Source organism: Apis florea, unplaced genomic scaffold, assembly GCF_048593485.1.
Source record: "Apis florea isolate Af1SG1 unplaced genomic scaffold, ASM4859348v1 contig_3772_pilon, whole genome shotgun sequence".
Taxonomy (NCBI): domain Eukaryota; kingdom Metazoa; phylum Arthropoda; class Insecta; order Hymenoptera; family Apidae; genus Apis; species Apis florea.
In genome coordinates, this window is record NW_028256845.1 from 2,625,739 (window position 1) to 2,648,778 (window position 23,040).

Genomic DNA, 23,040 nt, shown 5'->3' on the forward strand with positions numbered 1-23,040 from the left:
CCCTCAATTTGTTCCCAAACTGTCTCCGAACAGTTGTCTATATCTCTGCCCCCCCTCAGCAATTTCGATAAGAGATCCATAATTGAATCCAAAATATCGCTGGATCGTAATGGAAGCGATGCTCGCGATTCCCTCGAACGAAAGACGTGGATGTACACCGAATCTGGCATAATCGGGATTCACGAATGCGAACGGTTCCGCGCGTTAATGCGCGGGTTCGCGTAATCCAACACAATATTAATCAATTGGCGCATTGATCGGGTCCTAAATAGCCGCGCCATTACACGAATCGCGTGCCATTCCTCGTGGCCAATACACCGTGCACCGAGCCGTGCTGCCTCGATGACGACTGTTTTTGAACCGCGGCGCCGGTCTCTGTCACCGTTAATGAAATAATAGATGTGTATCACCGCGAGCCGTAATAACGCCTATCATTTAAAGGGATTGCCGCGCGAATGCCGCGGGGTTGATCAAGAATCGGGGACAGCTTCCGGTTACGTTTTGATCCCGCGTACATTATCGCGCTTTCGGGTTTGATTGAAATTTTGGAGATGGTCGTCGTCGTTACAACCGGTTAATTAAGATCAAAATTTAATGGAACTGTCGGACATCGTGCCGGTTTTTGGCAAATGGAAATAATATTTATACTATAATATAGATTCAAGTTATTATCATTAATGCAAATTTCAAATTGATCTCTATTCCAGATCGGATATTCGTTGAAAAAAAAGTAGATAGAAATGTAAATTTAATTTTGCAATCGTGGATCATGAGATTATTATAGAAAGAAAAATTAATAAATCAATAAGAAATCAATCGATCCCCTCCTCCAAGAGGGGAAAAGACATTGTCAAGAGAGAAAAAGCGATCACGGTTATACGTGTCCCTCGCGAGAACATCGAAGGGCAGGGGAAAAATAAGCGGGGGAGGAGGTGGTTATGAATCGTGGTCACCGCTCGAGACACGGCGCGTTGCATTATTCAGCGCAATATGCGCATGTGAAATGTTTAACGCGTTCGAGTGCAGTGTCAACAGTTTTTAAACGCGCGTGAAAGATAAATGCGACGATATGCCGTTAATAACGAGGCGATCGAAGGGCATGGGCGGTGTTTGCGCGTTGGTTTGCGCGCTAAAAATTGATGAAGAGGAATGGCCGTATACCATCGTTTCCGAGGTGTACCGTATTTAATCGTATTTAATCGTCGCTTCATTAGTTTGATTTCACCTGGCCAAAGCGAGCAAACGGTATTATTATCTCTGAGCTCTGGATTGGAAATAGGGTAGGAACAGTAACAGCTTGGAAATCACGTGGAAAATGTTGAAGAGCGACAGTGGCAACGGGAAAAGGGATGAAAGGATTACCAGGATACGTTAAGCCTCAAGAATCTCCCTTCGCTCCTGGTTACACCGACGTCCACCCACCTGTCCATCTCGTCAGGATAGTCGGCTGCCAGCGGGGAAGCTGGAGGATGGATTCTCCAGTAAGGACTTCCTACGGCTACGTTCCTCCGATATATCAGGCACGATAGCCCTAGAGGGATGAAAAAGGAACGTTCACGAGACTTTCAATGTCCGATCCATCCGTATTACCGGCTGTGATAAAGCGTCGTGAAATATATATCTTGGAGCGTAGCAAATGCATACCTCTGGTGCACAAGTGTGGTATTATACTGATAAATTGATACAATTTAGAAATGGATTGTTATAACATTTGGAAATTTATAAAGAATTTGAGGATTTGAAAAAGTTCGAATTTTATAATGGATTTAATGTCACGTTACATACTTTCATATTTAAATTTCTCATAAATGATTAATAATAATCTACATATTACTCGAAATAATATAGTAGAAAATTCTTTGGAATTTTTAATAATTAGCCCGCAAATTCTTTATTCAATTTTCAATTACTAGAGATCTATAATATGTTAAAAAAAATATTCGTATGAAGGGAAAAAAAGACTGTAATTGGTAATAAACTTGTCATGATTCATCACGAGAGAAACAAGTAAAGGACGGAAGAAGGCACGTCTCGAATCATTCGTTATGCCTCCAAAACGAAAAGAAAGAATGAAAATGTTGAAGTTGTGCAGGTGATCGGAAGAGAAATTTTCAGCGAGCGAACCAAGCAAATATCCGGAGGGGTTCGAGGGAGTGGATAGGCAAATCGGGTTGAAATCAAGTGGTGGTAAATGCTGGAGGCAGGCTGCTAAGGCAGTATCTACGAAAGAACCGACGAAGGAATTGCCGAGGCTCGGGACGAGATAGCGTGTGTGCGCGGGGAGGGGTGGAGGATAAACGAGGAAGCAAGAGGAACTGACGTGCAGCTCCGAAGCGGAAGTAAGTCCTTTTCTTCGACTTTTCCAGCTGGCATCGTCTTCTCCGATCATATTTACATTTTACTCGTGAAATTCGCCCGGGGATCCGTTAGATCCGTTTACATCACTCGCGAGATCTTATTGACCCCATTAAAGTTCTTCCCTCATCGACGTTGTTGCGCCTTATCGATTGACAGTGCTCCTCGACATTTCCTCGAAACGAGCGTCTACGTATTCCATTCCCGTGCACTGTACCCACGAGGATTCTGAGTAAACAATATTTTTTGTACGCTGGTAAATACAATTTCCTATTTTCCTTCTTTTTTTTTTTTTTTTTTTAAATTACGATGGAGCGTAATTTAGAACGAAAAGAAGAAAGAGATCTCGCTTCGATATAAATGAAAATTTATATATTCCGAGCAATTTTTGGAAATAGAGAGATACAGATAAGTGGAGATAAAATGAGAACGTGAATTTGAATCATTCATACGCAAGCTCGGGGTAAAATTCCATTCGCGTATTATGCCGCGTTTGAAAAAGTAGGGAACATCTATAAAGTGTATAATCTATAAAGAAAATATCTCTCGTCACGGTGGAAAGTCACGTAGCTTACCGAGAGGAAATATTTGACAAACAAGAGGAGAGGAGCTTTCGACGCGGCTCAATCACGATCCTTGTTGAAAACTCGATGGAATAAGATTACCAGGTTGTTTTCGATGGTCGAGGGAACGGTGTGAAAAACGACGCCGGGCGCGGTTCGGAATTTCCCGTTCAACCGTGGAAAATCCAGCGGAGAAAGTAGCAGCCGATACTTTGCGGAGGACAATGCGGTACACGTGCTCGGCCGACCGAAAACTGAAGGGATCGATCCTTGGCCGTTTATCGGGAACGGCATAGGCGCTGATAAAATAATTTGACGCTGCCTGGCCGCGAATAATGGGCGGGCAGAATGAAAAGAACGCGAAAGAGCGAAAGGGATGGGCGTACAATGGGACGATCCCCATTGTGTATCTATTCTCAGCCAAGGTTCGCGGGACACGCGACTAATTTTCGCTTCTGAATAAGATTATGATAATAAAGGTGAAGAGCTTCGAGCTTCTCCCTTCGCACGCTTTTATTGATTTTGTTGTTTCATTCCCTTTTTTCCACTTTTTCCGTTGATCCACTTATTTCTTTTTAAAGAGTTCGAGTTCGTCCGCTTGCCATGCCAAGAAATGTTATAGACAAGCCACGTGTATGGTCGTATAGATAAATTAATACACCCACATGGTCTTGACAATGGTGGTGAATCTTTGATATCGCGAAGAACGGTGATATTAAATTATGTGTCAAAGAGCGGCATCGATATTTCTCTTGCAGCTGTGATTTTTATCGCTTCAATGTTGAAGCGTTGTCGATGAATGGCGCATCACGTGTCATGTCGACAATGGTTGCGAATGCGAGCTGCTGGTAAGTGAGATGATTCGTGTAAGGAGAAAAAAGAAAAGTGGAACGACGGGATCAATGGAAGATAAATGATTCATTCTTTTCTGAAAGATACATTCGTTCCGAAAGTATTCTTTCTTCTGCCATTTTTTGCGCTGTTTTATTGCTGCATGTACGATTGTTGGAGAAGAGAGAGAGAGAGAGAGAGAGAGAACAAGATCTATCGCGTTTCTCATTCGCAATTGGTAAGACTCGTGACGTAATATTTATGAGTTTCCTTCCTCGATTACGAGCAATTAAACTACGAATTTTTCCTAATATCGATGAGGCACGTTTAACTGGCTCGTTAAATTACCTTTGCAATCGACCTGGTTCTAATTATCGCGAAATTTTAATTTCGCCGAAAAATCGACTTTAAATAAGCAGCTCGTAAGTTAACGCGCGATCCCATCGATAAGCTTGGATCGTAAAAATCGGTCTTTTAATATTCGATATTCGAAATCTGAATTAATCAGCATTCATCGTCTCCATTTGAAATATCGAGTACCGGGCATTAAAACTATCACGTTCGCGCGGGCTAAAGATTATTTTTGCAATGTCCTGGAGGGGATAGTGGATGAAATTTCGGATTTGCTCCGGGCGAGAATTGATTATTTCTTGAAATCTCCATTTGAAATTCGACGGAATAATATATGCGAAGTGCGTCGAACGTGTCCATTAATTCCCGCTGTTTATTTATCAATCTACTTAACCATTTGATAATATCTCCGTAACGATCGTGTTTCACTGATTCGCCAGAAACGTAATTAGGTATAATTAAACGAGGTTAGTTAATAAACTAACCCCCCGGTCCTTTTCACCGATCGATCGCCGTTGGACTCTAGGTCAAAATGAAAACAGAGAGAGAGAGAGAGAGAGAGAGAGAGAGAGAGAAATAAACGAAAGAGAAAGATGAAAGTAGACAGAGCGATAATGCGCCTAGCTAATAATTATTTGAACAATACTGATCGCAGCTTGATTACTAATGAAATTGTCATTTTCAACGGCGATAGTGTAATCTAATAGCGTGGATAAATCTATCCTAGAACGATTCGTTTCACATATACGTTCGTGCGTGTAGCACATACATGCGTGGTCTACCTACATTTTGTTTTGATTGGACGAAACGAGGAAAAAGAAAGAAAAAAAAAAGAATAAAGGAAAAATAGCTTCCGGTTAATATTCTATCGTCGAAAACGTTGATTTGTTCCCCGGTAATTGCGTATACCTGAGAAATACCAGGAATTGTTTACACAATATAATAGAAGCACGTGCTTCGCCGAGAGACAGCGATGATTAAAAACATATTTTTGAAACAATCAACGCGGTGTCATGTGGAACTATGAACAAGCTGCGTTAATTTCTTTCGAAATTCCTCGAGATTAAACTCATTGCTCGAGTATATACACGCGGGAACGGTGCTACCATTATCGTTAAATATTAAATGCCGCGAAATAATTAATACTTTCTTGGTCGGAAGTTCGTTTCCGCCGCGCGGAAGAAAAAAATTTTCGGGAAATTTCCACTTCCTTAACGAACTTTAACTTAAAAAAGAAAAAAAGAAAAAACCGGCTACTTTAATCGCGTAACGTTACGCCATCCTCGTTAACCTCGTTGCGCCACCTGCCATTGTTGTTATCGTTCTGCCGTCGTAAAAAAAAAAAAAAAAAGAAACGAGGTCAGACGGCGTGCGACGGGGATCGAAATTAGGATCGACCGAGTTGAAATCGAGGGTTGAAAGATGAATCTTGGACCAAGAAGAAATATCGCGCTTCTCGATCTTATTCGCGATCTCGTACGCGCGCAGCCTAGGAAGGGCTGCCGAATTTCGATCCCAATTACTCTTCCAGTGGATAATGGGCGGATAGTTGGCAGTTAGCTTGGCCTCGGTATGGCGGTCGATTAATTGAAAGGTAAACTTACCGGTCGACTATGGCCAGACTTTCGAGAGGGGTTGAACGTGGGGCCGGATAAGTGAGAGGGGTGGAAAGATGAAGTCGAGAGGGGAATACAGACGTTCGAAAAAGGAGGAGGGCTGGTAGAGTGAACGAGCCGATGGGTTGGGGCTTGTGATGTTCACGTTCGTGATAGCACGCAGCATCCGAGATCTCGCCTTGGGAAAGAATCGAGGGAGAGCCAACCGAGCCACTTACCTGAAAATAGAAAAGAAACAGTTAGCCAAGGTAATACAAATAATTGAGAGAGAACTTGGGCGTGGAGAAGGGAGGCGGTAACGGTTTCTCTCGTGAACCGACATCTTTCTTCTTGTATTTTCCAAATGTTACGAAAACAAGTTTTTCCCTTCGCTCTAATATCGATCTCTCGATTTCGCGCAAAGGTAAAGTGTAATAAACTCGTGACGAGACGTGAGTTTACGAGATATTTTTCCAGGAATCGAATAATATAGCGTATTGTTTCGGGGAAAAGTGATTGACAAAAACAAATCCATTCTGAACGGAATGTAGAAGCAAAAAGAGAGAGAGTCCACCGATGTGGATATTTGAGTGGCGCGGTAATAACCGATCGAAGCGCTAAAAAACGTATTAAGTAGCGGAGGAAGGGAATGGGCGAACCGGTAACTAGCCACGCCGTACCGGCGCCAACCTCTTTACTTATTCGTACCGCAAACGCGTTTCCCGCTAGTTACACGTTAATTGCAACCGGTGAAATTGATGGTTTCGCTTCGGACACGGTTGAAACGGTTTTAATTTTACGTCGTTCGACCGTCCGCCGGATCGTTATGTACCACCTCTCCTTCTTTGCATCCTCGTTGCGGATCCACGATTCCGAGACGGTTCCATCCGTGGAATCGAAAAGCTTCAACGTGCGTCGTCGACGCCATCTATCCAGCGAGCTAATTAGAGGAATGAAGGACGAGCGTCGATTAATAAATATCACGACGAGTGGAATTTACGAGTATCGGTATAGTAACGAAGAGTTTGCTCGAACGAGAAACGTACGTACGTAGGAATAAAAAGGAAGTCGAAGAAGAAGCTGATTTGGTAAATCTTCCGCGTAATCCCCGCGTTCGTTTTGCATGTTTGCGTGGAAAGAGAGGAGGACTGGGGAATCGAATGTTACCGAATGTCTGAACAAGGGGAAGTTGGGACGATTAATAACCTCGTTACGGGGGTGGGATCTGTTCTTGACGGCGAATCGCTTCTTACGAGTCGGAGGCCCCTTCTAGTCGGACGAATTATGAGGGGACCTGAGCGGACCTGACACGGAAAAGCAACTTTGAGATTGGAGGGCTCGCTCCGGCGCTGGTTTATTGCCCCATCATCGTGTTAATTATTGCTTCATCATCGGTTCGCCCTCTCTTTTAATTAGACCCCCGTATTAACCGGTTTCGGGGTAGCGGCAACCAGTTACGCCTTCGTAATAAACGGTAATTATCGCGTAGTGGGAGAAACGGTTGCGACGACAATACCGCGTTCACAAATTTTTGAACGAGCACGCGAGACGAGAAGCGAATCTTCCGATAGAGGAAGAATTATTATTCAAAGTCTCGTGAAAATTTGTTCACACACGGAGATATAAATAATAATATATTTTTCACTTATTCGCAATACTGTTGGTCAGAGAATATCAAATTTTAATTGTACCGAGTATCGAAAGCAGGAAAGCAATCGTAGCTTGCTGTTGTTCGAATAATCATTCTATCCACCGAGTGCGCCCAATGTTAATCACCGTTTAATGGGATTACGGTGGAATATGCCGATGACGGTTTTTAATAAGTAACTCATCGACAAATGACGTGATTACCGGTAAACGTGGTACGCGCACGCCGCTCGCAAGCGCGCGCGTTACACGCGCGTCGACACCGTGACTATCGCAATCGAAATTTAATAGGGGCATTATCCATTCAATAAATAATCAGACCGAAATCAATCTAATAATCCAATCGCGTTCATTAAATATCGGTCAATTAAACGGTACGCCCGACAGAAATTGGACGCTTAAAATTAATCGAAATTTTCGCTCCTCGATATTCTCGCCTATTGATCCGAGACATTTAACTCGCGATACTCGCGGTCCAAATCCCTCGATCCTTTGTCGAATCAAAACTCTTCCTATATATACTCCCTCTTCCTTTCTTCCCTTCTTTCCTTTTTTCACCAATTCTCCAACCCGTCCCCAATTTTTCTCCCATTTCGCCTTAACCCTTGACCGTTTCCATCCAAGACCTCTCCGTCCCCTTTAAAAGGGACGAACGAGCGAGCATATAGGGTGAGAGATCGTGAGGCGCACCCCGTTAATTACCGGAGTTTTAATGAGCAGAATTGCGCCCTCCGTTCAACTCGATCCCCACCCTCGTCGCCGCCACCCCTTTGGTTTGTCCTCACGTGGCCGAACGGATACCGCCTCCTATCTCGCCCTGCCACGTGGATTCACGCGGATTCAAGGATAACCCCCGCGAGGATAACCACGCGACTCGCGGACTCGCGACTCCTCCTCCATAATATTTTCGCGCGTCAGACAGTGGCGCGCATCTTGAGGCCGCATTGTTAGCGCGTCGAACCGCCGCGTATCATTATTTTTAATTAACGATCGCGCGCGCAAACCGTTCCCCCGGCTCCATGGGAAACATCATCGGCCGCATTAATGCGGCCCCTAACCCCACGCCCGCTAACGACGCTTTAATTTTAATGAATTCGAATTCCCGCGACTCCGCGCCGTTCGAGCGACCAGCTGTCGCCGTGGCTTCGTTTTGAAAATGAATTGCCGGATCGATCGGTCTTTCCACGCCGTCTTTGATTCGAGATAATGCAGCTGCTACGGGGTGAGAAAGAAAGGGAAAAAGACGTTCTTTCTTTTTTTCCTTCCCGTGCAATGCGGATAAATTGATTCTGGAGTTTGGAAACATTTGGAAAGATTTTTTTATCCGATAGATAAATAAAGTAGGAAGTAATTTTCAATCGATATGAATATGTTCGAAAGGATGGCCTTCGAACGGATGGAATTTCGCTAGGGGAGGGGGATTAACTAAAAATATTTCGAGCTGGACGTTGTCCTCGCTTTCAATTTGTCGAAATAACTCTCTCGATATTTATTAGAAATGTGCTATTTCACCCTCGATATCTTCGCCAAATCGTGCGTCCATCGAACCCCTCCCCTATTGTTATATTCCACCGTTCTATTTTTGACGGAATTAATGGAGTTTCAACAGCGCGAATATCGGAGCGAACGGGGGAGCGAAGGAACGAGAAGCTATACGGGATGGTTCAGACGAGAGAGAATAAATGTGTTCCAGCCAATCAACGCCACGGATCACGGTTATTCCACCGTTTCTTCTTTCCGATTAAATCGTCGAGGAATGGCGGTCGAATAGGCTTGTGTCACCATTTCTGCCCGACAGCCTTCCTGACGTATATTGTAGCGGGATGGTGGTGAAATTAATCGGGATTCGATCTCATCCGAGGCGACGCAAATTGGAAACTACCCTCAGAAACTAGTTCCGCATAATTTCAATGGCAAAACAAATCCCGACTGGGATGACGCCGTTGGTTTATGTCCCAACAACCGCCAATATTCGTCTCCCGATCCCAGCTAGCCCAGGTAAACTTTGTTCAATTATCTCGATATATTTCCCGCGGATAGCATCCTTTTGTTATTATTATAGTGTGTGTGTGTGTGTGAAGAATGAAGATCAAAATTTCAAAATGTGTAAAAATTACGCATTTTGTTTTTTAATTTTTTTAGACTTAAAACTTGTTTCGTAATTCGATGTGTAATTTTTTTTTTTTTTTTTTAAGAAGAAAAAGATGTATTGTTCGATGATGTCGTATACTATTGAATTATCATTGGATTGAATACAATGTTATCTATTTATTTATATATTTTAAAATATATATATTTTTTATTTATTTCCAGAAGAAATAAATATGAATTATCGCGGGAAATATGTATTTTAATTTTTAACCGTTTTTCGATACAAATATATCGAGACGATTTAAAATGATTTAATAATTAATAATTCAAGAACAGGTATTGTATTTCGTGTATTTCGATTATTACAACGATAATATTTCGTGATTTTAAAATAGAGCTCCGATATAAATACCGTATGGGGCAAATGCTTCGATAAATTTTAGAAATTCAAACGCGCGATAATAGAAACATCGTTCATATTACGTTATTTTGTATATAATCCGGGGATTGAATATTGAATTAAATAGTTATAATTGGATTACGTGTTATGGAAACGCAAATTAATTCAATTACTATAGCGTTGAAGCGCTTTTTAAATATATCCTATGCCCGTAGGATCGATTGTGAACGTCAAAACAACAGAGAAATACACAAATTTATAACAAGCCTGTTATTTTACGGATGAACCGCGAATAAAGATACGGGGAGGTTGTTAATAAACATCGGGCATATGTTTCCGGGACGAACGCACGCGTCGACGCGGCAAACAAATTCTATTTAAATTTGTACCCCCCGAATATACGCGCATATACCCAATTATATTTGAAAATATTCGCATGCAGTTGAAAAAAAGAAAAAAAAAAAAAAAGAAAAAAAAGGAAACAAAAAAGAGAGGAAAAAAATGAGAATAAAAAAATAAATATCAGTTCAAAAAGAAGCTGAGATTCATTTGAAAAATTTCGATGTCGATTGATCTATACATACGTATGTGTACAAACGACATTCACCAATAAATTCTCTCTCTCTATATATATATATATATTTCTTTTTCATTTCGGGTCATTTCGCAGATTTATGATATTCGTACAATTTTTCGTACTCCCCCTTATTTTTTTTTTTTTTTAAACCGCATTCGTCAAACATTCGATCGAATACTTTCAAATACTTTCCATATCTCCATATGTTCGAACAAAAATTACCACCCTCCCAGTCATCCCCTTCCCCATTTCGCGATGAGAACCTCATCGAAAAGCATCAATCTTTTTCCCTCGAAAGGAAAAAAAAAATCCGAAACGATCCCTCTTATACCTTATCCCACACGGAGGAGAGGTGGGCACGAAATACACGCCACGTCCATCAATTAAATTACGCACATAAGCAAACGTTACGTTGTTTGCTAATCGCGAGCCCATTACGAAAACTTTTCGGGGGTGGGCCTCCACGGTGGATAATCCCCTTTGGGATTGAATTTCACGTCAGTCGTATATATATATATATATATCGGCGCAAACGAGAGAAACGACCGTGGCCCTCCAACCAACTAATAGTTCCCTCCGTGAACGTCCATGGAAACAAGAGCGCGCGCGTCAAGTTCTTACGTATTAACCACGTCGGCCGCGGTGAGAGTGAAAAGCAAGATGTTAATTCGCGCGATCGTTACGAGGTCACCGAACCCTCCTAAACTCCTCGACGCGGTCCTGTAGTCATCGTTGCCGTCGCTACCGACGTCTACGCGTCCTCGTCGAACGAACGGCCTCGCGTATATGTACCTATTCATCGAAAAAACGACTGCCACGTACGCGTACACTCGCGTATACCCGTGTGCACGTATTATATATACGCGTGTGTACGGGAATCTCGTACGCAGGGGCTGGATCCAGGCTGGCTCGTAGAGAGAGGGAGACGAGAGTGCACTGAGAGAAGCATATGTGCATATACGCGGAGGAGAATATCTGGAGGGTGTGAAAGAGTGCAGGACCGTGCGAAACGAGACGACGATGACGACGACGACGACGACGACGACGACGACGACGACGATGACGACGACGATGACGACGACGACGACGAAGCGAACGAATCATGCAACGCGGCAGCACCGCGAGGAACAGGCAGGGATGTGTATAGGCGTTGAGAGGAGAAGAGCGAGCGAGAGGGGAGAACGAGAGAGCGTGGAGAATAAGAGGGGAGGGTGGTAGTCGGAGGCGAGAGAGGCGGTGGCGAAGGGTGACGCAGCGGCGTACCCCGACAAAATAAAAATGCATGCGTGCGTCAATTGTTCTTGGTGAGGATTTCATATGTGTTGGCGGTGTTCACACATGGCTCGCGAGACGTGGCATATTATATCGGTGGACGGGAGGGTGGCGTTCCAGAAGCGATCGCGCACGCTGCTTGATCATCCTGGGGTTAACCTGAGAGAAAAGGGTTTCTCTCTCTCTTTCTCTTCTGTCTTTCTCTCGGCCGACCTGCAATTATCGAGAGTTCTTTGACACGAACCATCTTTCGCTCCCTCGCAATTGATTTCTTCGTCCGTCCGTCCATCCGTCCGTCCGTTCGTTCGTTTGTCTACGCTATTCCATACCTCGTGTCCTCGCGTTTCTTCGCTATTTTTTTTTCCTATTTTCATCCCGAGTAATTATCGCGAGATTACTCGATATTATATTCGGAAAGCAATTATATGCGTTATATCGAGCTTCGTATCGATGGATAAACCGATGGAGAGACTCCGATTAATAGCCTCGAGATCGTGTCGTATATTTGTATAGATCGGTTCGTTTTCATCGATTCGATTCGAAGAGTTTCAAGAAATTGGAGGAACGATATCGATCCCTTTTTAAAAAAAGGAGAAATTCGTTTCATCGCGCGCATCCGCACATTTCTCATTCCAGGGTATATAAGTTTCCCCCGCGGGGAGGGTTAATTTCGTTCGGCCCTCTCGTAATTCGTGACTAAAGAGAATAAAGGCGAATCTACGGCTCGTTAACGAGCAACCTCGAACGGTTGGAATCGGGATTGGGGTGGGCGCGTGGAGCGTTTCGAAAAGGGTCCTTCGAGGTCTCACAGGGGGCTGTCATTTTCCGGTACTTTGGCAAATTTCATTTGCCTCGCCGTTCCGCGAGACTTCCTAAATTTGCGCGGAATTCAACCCTTGTGTCGCGAAATTGGGCAGTTTGAAAAGAGCGACCCTGTGGGCGGGAAATTTCGAATAATTTCGATAGACTAAACGTTCAATTTGCCATGGCAATAGAGAGAGAGACAATAAAATGGGGGGGAACAATGGAATAATCGCGATATCAGTAAACATTCAGGAATTTCATAACTTCACTTTTTATAAAAAAGCATCCTATTCTTTCCTATCTTCTTCTTTTTTTTCGTGTTATTTATTCCATTTATCGATAGTGCACCATTCGAAATCGATTTTTATATGCTTCGAATAACGTTTATTCCCCATGTTAATCTCTCTTTTCACTCTCCCGTTTCTATTCACCTCCCCCTCTCCCCATCTCCCATCTCCCCTCCCCTCCCCTCCTCTCTACGAATCTCTTTCTTTATACGGAAAAAATGAAATTTTTGTTTTTGTATAAACGTGAAATATTGTTTCGCAATATTTGAATGAAGTTTATATTCAAACTTTGAAAAAACACGCAACTTTTCCGTGAAAATTTTTCGCAATTGAGATTCCATGTATCAATACTATAAATACGAATCAATTTAACATATTTTATTCGCGAATAATCGTATCTAGTAACTAATAATAAATCGATTAATCGATAATCGATTGGATACGATAAATACACGAAGACGAACGTATCGTCCTTTTTCTCGTGGTTACGATTTCGACAAAACGCTATTGGAAAAGATTTGCCTCTTATATGGATTGTCGGAACGTGAAACCTCGGTCGACAGAGGTTCGAAAAATCGTTTGGAAACGTCAACGAAACGATTGTTCGAGATCGAAGATGAGGATGAAGTTCATGAAAATTTCCACGGGCGAATCGATAAAACGTTTCCACGATGAAATTTTTATGAATTCATCGCCTCAGCAAAATGTCTACATTGTTCTACGGCAAATGATTTAAACTTCAACACCGGAGTGTTTCAAGTGATTCCCGAACTTTCCTTAAAGTGGCATGGTTAATACGAAATTTACGAAGTTTGAACACTATCGATAATGCAGCATGGTGATATCGTTATAACGTAATAATATTCGAACTTTCACAAAATTTATCGTATATTTTATTTTATTGGGTTAACAACGGTTTAAAGATTTCTAAATTTTATATAATAGAATAATTGAGTTTCGAACTCGAATTATATCACGAATGTGCGTAATTTTAGAAAAATATATTTGTTTAATAATGGGAAAGATAACGATACTATAGAGATTAATTAATAATTTTTCGTTTTAATAAATTTTAGATTAATATCATTATCTGATTTCTAAATAAAATTTATATTTCCTTAAAAGCACGACCAACATAATTAACAACATTACATAACAAAATTTTTAAATCTCTCCTAACTTGTCGAAAATTTTTCTGTTTGTCCCTTGAATAATGCATACTTTCAAAGAAGTAGAAAAGTTAAACTACGTATTACAGAAGAAAAATTATAAAATTCAAAGAATTATTTCTTCATCCACCTCCCTTCCGTCTCCCAACATTACTCGGTAATATTTTTCGCGAAACTTCTTAGGCGTTTTTATCTTGTACTCCGTGCACGTCATAAAAATAAGTTCCTTTTATGATATTTTTTAGCTTTGAAGAGAAACAGAAAAGCGTTACGACAAACAAGGTCACGCGAATACGATGGTTTACGCCAAAAGAACTTCCTCACTTCCCTCCATTACAACGAGAGAATTCAAAATGTTTGCCAATCTGAAGTTTACGTAACGTTTCAACCATGTTAATTATTGATTCGTTCTCAATCATTTTATCCATCACTTCATTCAAATCCAAGATATATACACATATATACACAAACAGCAAGGGTACAATTAATAAAGCTCCATATTTTTTCGAGGCGGAACAGTTTTCCCTTCCTCCCGTTTACCTTCGAATCATCGGCAGGAAGTCGAATTAAACGCGAAGGGGAAGGAAAAAGTGAATCCGCAACAAAGCAATGAAACGCCCGGTAAATATTTGTCCTTTCGCTATCGCGTTTCGATATCCTGATAATGAATACGTTTTTTCACCGCGTGTCTGCCCCATCCATCCGGCCTTTCAAACGGCTACTCCTCCCGGCTACTTTCCAAAATAACCGGTGCGGTCGCGCACTCGAATATTGAAATGATACCGCGGGGGGAGAAGGGAAGGGGAGGAAACGATGTATATTTCATTTCGCGCAACTCCTCACCCCTCACGCGCGCCCCTCGTCAAAAATTTTAATTTAGACGTCCTGATGGACGTGCACCGCCCGAATTAAATATAAATTTTTACTCTGTCCCTGGATGCACCGGCCAATCCTGGCCGCGCTAACATCTAACGAGGAACGTTGGAGAATTTGTTTCTAAACTTCGTCCCGGAAGCAAAAATTTTCCCGGATGGATAAAAAAGTTCCCCGAGCTGATATTAAGTAACACTTCCTCGCGCGTGATTTTTTCCTAGTTCGAGATGCATTCTCGAGATTTGTAGGGGGAGGAAGGAGGATTCTAAATTCGAGGAATATTCGAGGAAAGGAAAATGATGATGGCAGGAGAAAAGATTCAGAAGAAAGTCGGATCTCGTATATTTTGCGAAACGTCCTCGGGATCTAAGTGGATCTTTGGCGTTCCCGTAATTCGGCGGTGTGCCATCTCATTTGCATAATTGAAACCACTCAAAACAATTGGACGAGACTTGGACGATCCTTGGGTAAACCTTTTGCCCTTTCCCCTGCCTTTACACCGGAATTTTGGTCGACGTTTCAAGAGGGAAACGAGAAGCGAAAGATTAAATCTCGAAGCTGGAATACAATAGACGCGACATCATCGGAATTGATCAAATCTCGATTTCGAAATCTTCGCGAAAAAAATTCCGTTCATTCCTCGAGTCAAAATTCATTTCATTCTACGTCTCGTACAAATGCAATGCCACTCGCTACTTGCTGTTATCGAGAGTACGAAGATCACGAAAGAGATTCGGATTCAAGGGAGAAACAAGTTTTACAATTTTCTCTAGTTTCGAAAAGAAGAAGAAAAAAAAAAAGGAAAGAAAAGAAACGAGTTTATACGCGGATTCTGGACGGAGAAGAAAGAAGGAGAAAAGGAGAAATTACACACGTGTCGAGCGAATCGCGCCTCTCTAATCCGAGCCCATTCTCCGGTGCAAAAATTATTCGAAGGAGAGCCGTCCCCTCCCCAGCCCCCTCCGACAAAGGCTCGTCGTCTCAGGTTGCTCGAGCGGCGCGATTCGAAAAGAGGCGTAGGAGGAAGGAGAGTGCAGCGGCGGGACGGGACGCCCGTATGCACGCTCCGCAGAATGCGACGCAATGGGCGAGGGGGTTGGAGCGAGACGAGGCTGAATTCACACTCCTCCTCCCCCCCTCCCCCCTCCTCCTACCCCCGTGTTCGCACTCTCGGCCACGTACACACGTCGCCGCATAGAAAAGTGAGCGAGCGGGAGGAAAGGAGCATAGAAACGGAGACTAAGTAGACCAGAGAGAAAGGAGCACGCGGGGGAGGAGGAGGAGAGTGAGAAAGAGGAGAGGGAGAAGGGGATAAAGACGCTCGTACATGTATGTCGAGGGTGTCTCTACCGGGTCTATTGGTGGGTGTGCCAATTTACACGCGTTTTGTTCTCGCTGCAACAAAAGGTGCGAGCGGAAGGTTGGACGAGGGTGCTGAACCCGGTGTCAGGGGTGAGGAGGGTGGATAGGTGACAGGAGAGGTGTGGAGAGGGGGCGAGAAAGAGAGAGAAAACTTGCTAGCGGAAGCGAGACGAAACGGCTGGGCCTCGATGCACGGGGGGGCTGTACACGTGTGTGCACGCGTTGCCAGCTACGCGAGGGACGAACAGAGAGAGGCCGACGATGCGATACCGGCGGGCGGATGGATGGATGGAGGAGGGTGGGTGGCGAATGTCAGGGTAGTGGTGGGGAGGGGTTGAATTCCCTCTATTATACGCCGTAGATTTTGCATTCGAGCGGATCTACTACCAGCCTACGACCTACTACAGTCTGCCGCTTGTCTGGCGTTGATTTACCAGGGGGATGCGAATACGACTTGTTTCGAGGATCCCGCCGTTTTATCGGAGCTTGACCAAACAACAAACAGGATGTTTAGATATTTTCCTCGTCTCTGCCTTCTCTCTCTCTCTCTCTCTCTCTCTCTCTCTTTCTATTTTATTTTATTTTCCTTCGCTTTCGTTCTGTTATTTCCCCCCCCTCTCCCCCCTCCTCCTCTGTTTAGATAACGTGCGTCCGTTAAACAAAAGCCTTTCGGCGCTGGACGAAAGGAATGAAATTCGAACGTGTAAAAGAATTCGATCTGTTATTAATTCACGAGTCTTGATGAAGCGGAATAGAAATAAAATGGAAACGACGAGGAGTTTGAAACTCGGTATGACAAAAACGAAGAGGTAGAACAAATTTCTCGTACAAACGTATCAAGAGTTATAAATATCGTTTTTCTTCGAACATCTGGGTCGATGTCGGTCGGAATCGCTTGTAGGAAGGATCCTCTGTCCGTGGAAAATTTTCAGAACGATAACCGACAAATCGCCACCTATAGAAACGACGATCGATTCGTCTCGACCGCATCGTTACCATTGCGTGGCGGGTAAAGTTGACGGGGAAGAAGAAAACGAGCGGGCGTGACCGTATTTACGATGCAGCCGGGCGATCACAGTTCGTTCGATTCGCCGTGACTCGCGAAATAAATCGTTAATGCGTCGATTCCGCGTTGGAACTTGACCGACCGCGCGATTTCGAATTCAAGTCACAGATGGAACTCGGTAGACTGATGTCAGCCGGTCGCAAAGGGGTTTCGCGGCTCGTACGATGTTTCAGCGACAAAAGGAAGGGAAAAAGAGAGGATCAGAGATGAAAAGAGAGAGAGAGAGAGAGAGAGAGAGACAGAAAGAGAGAGAGAAGGTGTGCTGATACTTAAAATTACAAGACGCGTACGGGGGCCGGTGGAACGTGGACTCGCGTCAATCAGAATTTCCCTCGCGTGTCGAGTCCCAGGGGTTGTTGTTTTTTTTGGTTTTCTTTCGAATTTTTTCCTTCAAATTCCTCGACCGTATTACCGTGGAATTTTTTTTCCAGATCATCGTATTTTTACATTGCTTTTTTTGTTTTTTTTTTTTTCATTCGCTTAAAATCCCTTTCTGGTGGCCTTGCACTGTTTTCTTTTTTTTTCTTTTTTTTTTTTTTAATGGAAAAATACCTTTTTCGGGGTCAACAAATTTTTTTTATTGTTGGAATTTTTCAGCTTTTTTCGTTGATGGAGCTTTCGCGTTAGTTTTTTACCAACGCTGAGGTTTTCACTCGAATGTGGAAATTTTTTAAAAATCAAATTTTATTATTGAAAAACATATTTTCGAATATACCTTACAGATTTGCAAATTTAATCATACGACCTTTGATTCAAATGGATATAGTTCAAAAGATATCTCTGCGGAAATTATTCATAGGGATATTTCACCAGAATATTTGTAAGAAATATCGAGTGATTGAGTCGTAAAGGATAGTGGGTCAAGCTTTGCTTTTTTCTTGGAATTAAAAACAGTAGGAATAAATTAGAACATTTAAAAAGATAAACCAACTTACAGTATAAATCAAGTCAAGACGAATGGTACTTAATCTGGAATTACTTAACTTTGATTACTTGCTTACTTTGATTAACTATTACGTGAAATTTTCGTACAATGCTTTTAATTTTTTACACACATATACGTTTCAATTGTTGATCAAAAATTAATATTTTAAGATTATTTTATCAAGATAATCTCTCTCTCTCTCTCTCTCTCTCTCTCTCATACACACATTATCAATAAATCTACTTAAATAAAAATAATATCGTTTAGAGATCCACTAGTAATTGACTTGAGAATAATATTCGCCTCCCACATATCTTGCAGCAATTATGAATATATGTTATACTGTTCGCTGAACATTCAAGCCAAGTGTAAAATCCATCTGTGGGGATAGAGACGGCCACGTGGATTTACATCGAAGGTTCGCTCAGATATTGCTCAGCCCAGTTCCATAATAGATTTACGAGAGGCGCCCTGACTGGATCAAGTTACGATGCAAAACACATTCGCATCTCTGTCCATCTTCCACCGGGATCGAGGAATCTGGAATCGCGTTTCGAAACTGGGGTCAAGCCAAGTGTCACGGCCAAAGACGGCGATTCTCGTTGTATCGGCCAGCAATCGAATTCATTCGTGTTCCAATGTTAGATCTGCTCGAAACCGAGGGAAATTTCGAATTACAAATCTCAATAGGGCCCAACAGAATTCCATCCACCGTCTTGCCGAGTTCGATTCCCCCGGGTTTGATGAAAATCATCGGCGCGAGATTGCGCGATGTGATTCTTGTTACCGTTTAAAATCGCGTAAAATTCAGTTGAAATAATTTGTTTGGGAATAAAGGTTGGGTACAGAACACCCCCGAGGAACGGAGTTTCATATAATCATTTTAAATATTTGAATACTGATTTTATACGCGTAGAGAGAGAGAGAGAGAGAGTCTGCGAGCGGGCCGGAGAATATTCAACAGCTTGTTCCGCGTGCGGTGCATCGACTGTTTTCCGGGGTTATAAATTTAAACACGGCTCGTCGAAGCCCTGTTTGTAATTAATCAAACAGAATATTTCTCCATCGATGTTTGACGCGGGAAGAAAGGCGGCGATCGTATTAACGAATTCGCGCGAATGTAATCGCAATCAAATATATAGAATCATCATCATCCTGTAGAACAATCGACCGTTATTTATTTGATCGAAATTACTCGAATCGTCCTCCTCTGTGCAGATATCCAATCTGGATCGAATCCCCCTTGATTAATTTACAAATAACCATAATACTTTCCGTAGCTTTGTAACAAATAAAGGTATAATAAAATCCAAAGTAGATACAATAAAATTCGGAGGTAGATTGGGGGTTAAAGCGCTATTAAATCGACAAGGAATTCTATGTGATCAATTGGCCAGGTTGCAAAAAGGATAATTGGAAAAAGCTTTGATAGCTTAATTAATCCAAAAATTTCCCGTCGAAACGCAAAATATTAACATGGTAAACAAGCACGGGGTGTCCACCACGGAGTTTCGATCGGGGGAGTTAACGTTATAAAATAATTCCACGATTAATCTGTGAGCGCGAGCGGGAAAGCTGGAAAGTGGGGGGCGGGAGTATGTGTGTTTCGTTCGCGCAAACAAAAGGGTAAAAACGCGGAAAAGCTGTTTGAACGCGGGCGAAAAGTTCTGTAGAGGGTGGCGTCCACAACTGATCGATGGCCACGCATTTACTCGATTAAACGTCATTAACCAGGCTTAATTACGCGATCCAACGCTCGTCCTCTAACTCCAGATTCGTCCCGGTTTGTGATACAAAATGCGACCATTCGATCTTTTAATCTCCGCCCAATTAAATTGTTCTGCACGCGCAAAATACTCGCAACGAAATTTGATAAAATTAATCTTATTTACGATTCGATTTTACAATTCGATTTTCAAAAAATAGTTTCTCCGTGCGAGGTGAATAGGCAACGCGGTTCTCGTTCGAAATTTGGAAAAAAGGAATTGATTCTCATCCTCGATTTGGTATATTTGTCTTGGAAAAGAGAAATAAGAGATGGTCGATGATAATCGGTCGGAGTATTCTAGTTTCATAGGTAGAAAAATAAAGAGAAGACGCGGGTGAATTTATAGGAGAGAGGCGAGGCCAGAGCCAAGATTGTAAGCGGGGAAAAGAGGAATGAGATAGGTAAAAGTCGTGAACTAACGATAACTTTTTTCCGCTACTCCAATGTTTACGAGCGGTAAAGCTAAAATCCGCAAGCCACCGAAAAACCGATAATGTCTCCCGAGTTGTTCGCATCCTATAAAATCGCGATAATGCCGTAATCGCCTCGGTTCCTCTCTTCGTTATTCTTTCCCCGGCTTTCAATTTTCCGTTCTGCGGAAAGAAAGAGAGAGAGAGAGAGAGAGAGAGAAAGTAGAAAATTGCGTCTAACGCATTTCGCGGAGTTAAGCGTGGAAAACGATCGACCCGAGCTCGTTGCCGATCGATAAATCACGCGACTTATCGTGAAAAAAATGTTTCACAATCTCGGCTCGTGCATGTAACCCTGTCACGTGGATTCCACGGAATTTAACCGTGTCGGAGTATGTTAAATCGATTCAACACAAGTTTCCCTTTTCCTTTCCCGCACGGAGAACAAGGGAGGAGCGTGTCGCGGACGAACGCTGGACGCTTGTTGAACCGCGTTTCGAATCGACTCGAATCGTGTTCCCGTGACATTTCCAAGTTTCCAGCTCTCGAAGTGCCACGCGCGGAACCGTGGACGGACGCGATCGGAGAGTCGAAGCCGCGATAAAACTAGGCGAGTTTTCACGTCGACCGACGTGGATAAAGGATCGAGGCGATTATGCGGTTGAAAAAAAAAAAAAAGCACGCCGACACGAAACTACAATCTACCATCTGCGCTTTAAGGCTGATACGAAAAATTGCGGCAATTTGAATGGTAATCGCGGATTCGGGTTGTTCACGTTCGACGCGCGACCCGACTTCTCGTATTTCTATCGAGTGTCCTACAAACGATAAAAACGGGGGATCGTTGAAACGGTAAGGAAATCAAACGAGTTTCGAATCTTCGAGGGAAGTAGGAGGGAAGTTTTGGCGATAGCAGCTTTTCGAAATGGTATGGCGCAACCGATCGTTAATTGACGAAGAGGGAATGAGAATCCACGGCCCATCAACCTCTTCGAGAGGTAGGGGGGGGCGTCGGAACGGAAGACGTGGCTGCAACGAAATAGGCACGGGAAGCTGATATTACCTCGGCCGTAATTAGGTGGTAACAGTTAGTAGGTTGGCTGCCACAGCTTTTGAAGCGGTAGTTACAGTTTATCGCGTGCAGTTAACTCTCATTTCTCCACTCTTAGACCGTGGGGCCCGTCCTTTCTGCTCGCTCCCTCTTCCATCTTGCAACGGTGACCTTCCTCTCCTGAGCGGCCCCCGCTTCTCGGTGTACTTACGGAAAACCGCATCCAGGAGAGACAAGTTTCGAACACCCACCCATTCCCGGATCCAGACCAGACCCCTTTTAGTCTCTTCAAACCCGCAACTACAAGCCCGTTATTCTAACTCCACTGCTCTTGGCCTGATCTCCGCTGGGAAACGGATACTTAGGGTAGGAAAACTTGCGCGAAAGTTGAGAGGCCGATGAACCGAGAAGCGAGAATTAATCGCGTCAGGAACGCGTTTGCCCTGCGACAATGATTACAAATTCGTGAGTTTCGTCACACCTTGCTCGTTATTAAGATCACCCGTTATTCTTCAATCGTTCGATCCTTTCCTTTTTTTATAGAACTACACTAACACGATGAAATTGTACAACACCGTCTCTACCTCTTTCCTCTTTACAGCAATCAAATTTAAACTCCTACTTTGCCGTCTATCGAGCTTCCATTTCCCCCAATTGTCTCCTATCCGAACCTTCTCCGAGACAAGATTGACTCGGTCCATTACCAGTGTCCCGAAGTACACGCGAAACACGACCAAGTGGAACCTTACTTTTTTATTTATCTCCATCGACTATCTCGCCTTATTCCATCGTTCCAAATACCGGTCGCTTTTTGCACCGATCTGCCGTTCTTTCCACCAAAGCCAATACCTTTCTTTCTCCCCATCGAGCTGTTTCCTGACCTCCGATTGCCCCGTGAAATTGACACCGATGTCTCACCTCCTGGGAGTTTATTGAAACTTCGTCTTCCAAGATTCTCTCTCTCTCTCTCTCTCTTTTCCTCCTCTTCTCTCGTTGTCTCAATATTTTTCATCTTTTCCTTTCTTCCCTTCTCCCTCGAATCCTGGTAACCAGGAGGCTCGATTAGCACTCGATTTCAAAACTCATTTATTTCTCGATCAGCGACAGCGTAACTGACAATGTCGACGACGCACCGGTGTATAGAGATCCGGCGTGGAAAATCAACTCCGTTTGACCTGAAAATCACGGTGCACGGTTTCATCGTTCTCCTAGATCCATTTCGTGTATCGCCAATCTAGCGGTGCACGAGCTGTTACGGGGCGGCTCTTACATGTGCGCCCGTAAAGCCGATTTCGAAAATAAATTCTGATTCGCGTAATAAATCTCTTCGATGACCGATTTCCACCGGTATCCGAGTATTAACGGGTGCAGCTGCACACCTTCCATCATCCACCATCCACCAAAACCAGAGAATTTCCATCGTGGAATTCGTGTTCCCTGTCAGATCGAATTAATCGTCTATTCGAAATTAGAAATCCCTTCGTTTCAATCCCGATTTTATTTCAGCCCGATTTAAAGCGGCGTGTCCTTAACTCGATCTCGTATAGGTTGAATACACGAGACGATTCGTGTCGTTTTCGATACGATTTCATTTCATTTTATTTTATTTTCTCCCTTTTTCGTTTGCTATACTTCTTGAAATA